The 6,724-nt window shown below is 46.2% G+C and overlaps 1 long non-coding RNA gene and 1 pseudogene across 1 annotated transcript; one reads left to right on the top strand and one right to left on the bottom strand.

Moving 5' to 3' along the window:
* The first annotated feature begins 522 nt into the window (after positions 1–522).
* On the top strand, positions 523–2,282 carry LOC130521178 (uncharacterized; annotated as a pseudogene).
* A 2,003-nt stretch (positions 2,283–4,285) lies between these two features.
* On the bottom strand, positions 4,286–4,522 carry LOC130521177 (uncharacterized). Its single transcript, XR_008949209.1, has 2 exons — positions 4,450–4,522; positions 4,286–4,369 (listed from the first exon to the last, which is right to left on the bottom strand). It is a non-coding gene; the product is annotated as an uncharacterized LOC130521177 (long non-coding RNA).
* Positions 4,523–6,724: the final 2,202 nt, after the last annotated feature.

Below are 6,724 nucleotides of genomic sequence, written 5' to 3'. Positions count from 1 at the left end.
TCAGCTCAACCACCACCACCTGGGCCCTCTCCTGCAGCTGCACCCAATCCGCCCAAACGACTCTGCACCCATAAAAGGCCCCTATGCACTCAGGCCAGTGCTTGATCTTACTGATGTTTTTGGCAACACGTCCCGTGGACCCAGCATCTCTCCAGGCTCCCCAGCGACTCCCTGCGTCTCCCTGCGTCTTCCAGCGACTCCTCTGCAACCTTCCTAGCCCCTCTTCCTCTGACCTCTTCCTCTTCCCCTTCCTCGGACGGATTTCTCCTATCCTCTGGACACTTGGACTCCCCCACAGACTCTCGCCCCTGGATCTCGAACTTGGTTCGTCTGCCGCATCACGCACCTATAGTTTGTCTCGGCCTCTCTCATTTTGTTTCTTCCCTCCTGGTTTTTTTGCTTCATTAAACCTTCAGAGTTTACTTTTTAATTCCCGTGTCTGTCTGCCTTCTTTGGGGTTCCGCCACACTTGACCGCCAGTTCTCTCGAGCTTAACACAACAACCGCTGTGTGGCCGAACAGCGAGCTGCTGGTCTGAAGAGAAAGCTGATGAAGAACAAAGAGTTTCTTGAGGACTACAGAAGATTTATGGACACTATACTGGAAAAAGGTTACGCCATGGAAGTTCCTCAAGATCAGCTTTCCCATGACGACAACAGGGTTTGGTATGTCCCACACCATGGGGTATACCACCTGAAGAAAAAGAAAATACGTGTGGTCTTTGATTGCAATGCCACCTTTCAGGATGTGCCGCTCAATGGCCAGTTGATGCAGGGACCTGACCTCACCAACAAGCTCATTGGTGCCTTAATGAGGTTTCGGGAAGAACCGATAGCGATGATGGCGGACATTGAGTCCATGTTTTATCAGGTCAGAGTTCCGGGGACAGATGCAGACCTGTTGCGTTTTTTGTGGTGGCCGAATGGTGACCTTAGCGCACCTGTAAAGGATTATAGGATGGTCGTACATCTTTTCGGAGCAACTTCATCCCCTAGTGTTGCTTCTTATGCGCTACGCAGAACGGCAGAAGATAGAAGAGGCACCGCAGCCCCAGAAGCCGTGGAAACGGTTCTACGTAATTTTTATGTAGATGACTGTTTGAAATCTGTGGCTACAGAGGAAGAAGCAGTTGCCCTGGTAAAGAGCCTTCGATACCTGTGTGCTGAGGGAGGGTTTAGCCTCACAAAGTGGGTCAGTAACAGCAGGAGAGTCTTGTCATCCATTCCTGCAGAACTCCGAGCTACTGAGCTGAAAGACCTGGATCTCGCACAGGATGACTTGCCCACAGAGCGAGCTCTAGGAGTGCAATGGTGTACGTTTACGTACCGAATCAAGTCACAGGACAAGCCCAAGACGAGAAGAGGAATTCTCTCTGTCGTAAATTCTACTTACGACCCTCTTGGCTTCCTAGTACCACTGATACTCCCCGCCAAGCTTCTTATGAGGGACTTGTGTAAAGAAAAGCTAGGATGGGATGAGGAATTCAGTGACTCCTGGACAGAACGATGGTATAAGTGGCTGGAAGATCTTACTCTCGTCTCAGGCTTCAGCATCAGTAGATGTGTCAAACCCAAGAACTTTGGAACCACAAAGGTGGCCAGGTTGCACCATTTTTCTGATGCAAGCGAGGTTGCCTATGGCACAGCATCTTACCTCGTTCTGGAGAATGACAAGGGCAGGATCCACTGTTCACTTGCGATGGGGAAGTCTAGAGTTTCGCTGCTAAAACAGATCACCGTTCCAAGGCTAGAGTTGACTGCAGCAGTAGTTGCAGTGAAGGTGGACAGAATGCTGCAGGAGGAAATGCAGATCCCACTCCAGCAGTCAATCTTCTGGACTGACAGCACAACGGTCCTGAAATACATAGACAGCGAGACTGCCCGCTACAAGACCTTCGTGGCAAACAGGATTACACTCATACGAGAGGCCACCAAGCCATCGCAGTGGAGGTATGTCAGGACGTCGCAGAACCCGGCTGACAAGGCACCAGGGGTCTGAAAGCTAGAAGCTTGATGCAAGATAGAGACTGGATAAATGGCCCACAGTTCCTTTTACAGCCAGAAAGTGAATGGCCACAGAGACCAGAAAACATGAATCAGAACATGCAGAATGATCCAGAGGTTAAAACTATCACAGTAAACATCACAATCGATGAAAAGTTTGACTGTATGTCCAAATTACTTCAATACTACGACAGTTGGAACCGGTTGAAGAGGGCGGTTGCATGGATTATGGAAGTTAGAAAGTTGTTGATCCACCTGAAAAACTGGTCTTCTAAGTGAGACCAGTCAATCCGAAAAGGATCCAGAGAAGCAGAAGGTGATTGTGCAACAGAACATGGAAAAGTACAGAAGTACTATGGAAAGGAGATCTGTTACCTTTGAGCAGCTGATGACAGCAGAGGCAGAAATCATCCGGTACAGCCAAAGTCAATGCTTTCCTGAGGAAATTAGAGCTCTCTGCAGCAATAAGCCTGTCAAGAAAAGCAGCCAGCTGTACAGGCTTGATCCCATGTTGCAAGATGGCTTCCTGAGAGTAGGAGGACGGCTCAACAGAGCGGCCATGCCAGCTGAGACCAAACATCCTGTGATACTCTCCAAACACTCCAGAGTTGCAATTCTCATACTGAATGAAATCCATGAGAAGATCGGTCACTCTGGGCGCAACTACATGTTATTGCAGTTGAGACAAAGGTTTTGGATCCCTCAAGCAACCTCAGCCATCAGGAAGATCATATCTAAATGCACGGTCTGCAGAAGACTTCGAGGACAAGTTGGAGAACAAAAAATGGCACCTCTGCTGGAAGATCGTCTTTTACCAGACAAACCGCCGTTTACCAACGTTGGAATTGATTACTTTGGCCCATTCGAAGTGAAACGGGGCCAGAGCACTGTTAAAAGGTACGGTGTTATGTTCACCTGCCTCACCATCAGGGCAGTGCATATCGAGGTGGCAGATAGTCTTGACACAAGTGCTTGTATCAATGTCCTTCGTCGTTTCATAAGTAGAAGAGGACAGATCTCCATAATGCGTTCCGACAATGGCACCAATTTTGTTGGTGCCGAGAAGGAATTGAGAGAAGCTGTAAAAAACCTGGACCAATCAGAGATGGAGAAGACAATGCAAGAGAGGGGCATCAAATGGATTTTCAATAGTCCAGCTGCCTCACATCAAGGAGGAATATGGGAGCGGCAAATCCGTACAGTGCGTAGGATTCTCGGCGCTCTGCTAAAGGAACAGACCCTCACAGACGACAGTCTTCAAACCTTTCTTTGTGAGGTGGAAAGTATAATAAATGGCCGACCCATAACAAGTGTGTCAGATGATCCATGCGACATTGAACCTCTGACTCCCAACCATCTGCTGTTGATGAAGACCCAGCCCAACATGCCACCAGGAATCTTCAACAAGGATGACCTATACGCAAGAAAGCGTTGGAGGCAGGTACAGTATCTTGCGGATCTATTCTGGCGTAGGTGGACTCGTGAATACTTACCCCTCCTACAGGAACGCCAGAAGTAGACGAGACAAAAAGGAACTTTGAACCTGGAGATGTGGTGCTAGTAGTGGACAGTTCATCCCCACGAAGCACGTGGATCATGGGAAGAATAGTACAAACTTTCCCTGATTCCAGTGGAACTGTGAGGGTGAAGTTGCAGACAAAAACAGCACCCTGGAGAGGTCTGTGCAGAAGTTATGCCTTTTGCAGGAAGCCATGTAAACACAATGGACAATATGTAAGAAAAGATTTATTTTAGTTAAGAAAGATTATTTCTATTCTGTTAATAGTTTTAATTTGATGGCTCTTAGTTTTGAGTTAAATTGATAATTGTGTAATCTTACAGTTAACCCAATTAGGGGCCGGACATGTAAGAGCCATAGAGCAGAATTGATGTGTGTAAAAATGACGTGCAATTTATGTTTGTATTTGTTTGATGCATGGTGCATGTTATTGTGTAACTCGTAATATTAAAAGGATTGTTGATGTAAAGTTTTGGATGCCGCTCTCTGAGATTGACTTAAGAGCGCATGCGCAGCGTCAGGCCAGGTGAGCTGCATTAGATACGGGAGCACAACGTTTTCTTACCGTCACGTTATGTGAGCTGTAATCTTTTGGAATTCATATAAAGACTTAAAATGGAATTACATCTCATGTCATGCGAGTGAAGAATTACTGTGTCTGCAGCTTAAAAATGGTACGTTAAATGAGGATGGAGTGCCATTACACCGATATTCAAAGCGAAAGTGATGAAATTCACCATCATCAAAGTAAATGAGGCTTCAATCAAACTGTAATCTCGGTTTTATTGTTGCAGATTCACCACTTCTTCAACCTCCTCCTCTCTGGTTGCGTCCTTTCTTCACAATTCTGTGATGGGACATTAAAACTCTGTCAGTTCCTCCTGAGCAGACAGAGGAACTCATCATGGGGAGGAACCTTCTCCTCACCTCCACAGTTCTTCAGTACTCCACACCCCGATGGCGTAACACATTTGGACCCGGTTCAGATCAAATTACAGAAACTGAAAACAGAAAATTCCAGTAACAATCATGTCAGCGTGTCTGCGCTGGTCCCACATGTAATAAAACATCTATAACAGGACAGATCAGCAAGCCAGGATTGAGCTGCTCACCTGTCCGAATTAGTAATGACTGGTCCCAGTTTAGCCTCAGGGGTCAGATAACAGGTGGATCCTCCTGCGGGGTCGAGTTAGGATGGAATCATCTGCAGGAACAGAAACAATCGGGCGGGAGAAGAACCTGGTCCAGAACATTTGACCTGCGACACTCATCTACACATCTATACATTTATATATCTACTTCTACTACTCATCTATAAATCTACTCATCTATACATCTACAATTCAATTCAGTTCAATCTTTATTTATATGGCACTTTTCATACACTGGGTAGCACAAAGTGCCTCACAGAGGATAAAAACAACAAAGAGTAACAAGAGAATCAAGAAAAAGGACACACACAGATACACACACACGCACAGATACACACCAGATACACACACTTAAACACACACACCCACACACACAACAAGCTGAGACATGGCTGGGCACCGAGACCTGAGGTGAAGGAGACGCCACCTTTGGAGGCCCACCAGGCCGAGGGAGGTCACGGTCCGTGGCCACAGGTGGTACCGCCACAAAGACCAGCCCGACCCGGACAGACCAGAGGCTCCACACCAAGGCACAGAGCCCCCTAACCCCCCAGGCCAGAGCTGTCCACGGGACAGCACCCCCAGTGGTAGACCGGAAACATCTCCCAGCCTGGCAGGCCCCCATGAGGAAACACCATGAGGAAACACCATGAGGAAACACCATGAGGAAACACTGGAGCTAAAAACTGAAGGACTAAAATAGTAAATGGGATAAAAGGTGTAAAAGCTAAAAACTGAGAAACTAAGAACTGAGGGAGTAAAACAGTCAAGTTAACTGAGAAAGCAATTGAGGATAAACTGCACAGGCTACTTGGCACCGGAAGAGGAACGTTGGCTCGAATCACAACTCTAATGAGGGAAGTTCACAGTCCGAGCACTGAAGCTGGTAATCTGCCAACAGTGCAAGAAATAATGCAGGATAAGTTCAACGCCAGTGTGCTGGACGTTAAGGAGATAAATAGGCAAATAGGAGGTCTTTTGTCTGAAGATGAGAAGGAGGCTGATATTAAGAACTGGTTTGAGCCCAAAATGATGGTCATCAGTGAGTACTGAAGAAACTGAAAAATGGATGGAGCAGGAGATTTCAAGCTTCCACCCCACAGACCAAGAAGAGGAAGAGATTGGCCTGAAGATGGTGTATCACAAGTGGGGATAAATTCCAACCAGCCTATAAACAAGAATGGTTCCGATATTCAAAGCGAAAGTGATGAAATTCACCATCATCAAAGAAAATGAGGCTTCAATCAAACTGTAATCTGGGTTTTATTGTTGCAGATTCACCACTTCTTCAACCTCCTCCTCTCTGGTTGCGTCGTCCACTTTTTGGTGACCTACAGGGCAAAAACACATCTACAGAGCAGGAAAAGGCAAAGAAAATGAGAAAGTGGTCAAGAGTGTATCAAAAGGAAGTAGCTTCGCAACTAATATGACAACAGGAAAGAAGAGTGCAGCTACAACACTAAACTCTAAATTAATGGAGCCCTGGCATGTAATTAATAGTCAGGAGGAAGGGCCCTACGCGGTAAAGACGGTTCTTGGCTGGATGGTGTGTGGACCACTGACAAACGAAAACACACTTTTCAGAGGTAAAACAGCTCATTACGGTGTTAACAGAGTTGCAGTGGAGGAAGTGGAACAGTTACTGATACAGCAGTATAACAAAGATTTTCCGGAGCGTCTATATGACGATAAAGAAGAAATGTCTCAGGAGGACAAATTGTTTATGCAGTCAGTGCAAAAGACAACCAAGTTATGTATATACTGTATATAGGTCTTATTTTATTTTATTTATCTTATTCTAGTGTGGTGTTGATGTCTAGTGTTATGTTGAATGTCGCAGCGGCACACCATGACAAATTCCTAGTTTGTGTAATACTGTGTATTACATGAACAATGGCAATAAACCTTCTTCTGATTCTGATTCTGATTCTGATTCTGAAGTTTACAGATGGACATTACTGTGTGGGGCTCCCACTGAGAGACAAGGATGTGAAAATGGCCAACAACCGCTGTGTGGCCGAACAGCGAGCTGCTGCTCTGAAGAGAAAGCT

This window comes from Takifugu flavidus, unplaced genomic scaffold (genome assembly GCF_003711565.1).
Source record: "Takifugu flavidus isolate HTHZ2018 unplaced genomic scaffold, ASM371156v2 ctg765, whole genome shotgun sequence".
Taxonomy (NCBI): Eukaryota; Metazoa; Chordata; class Actinopteri; order Tetraodontiformes; family Tetraodontidae; genus Takifugu; species Takifugu flavidus.
This window is presented reverse-complemented; position numbering and strand designations above follow the sequence as displayed.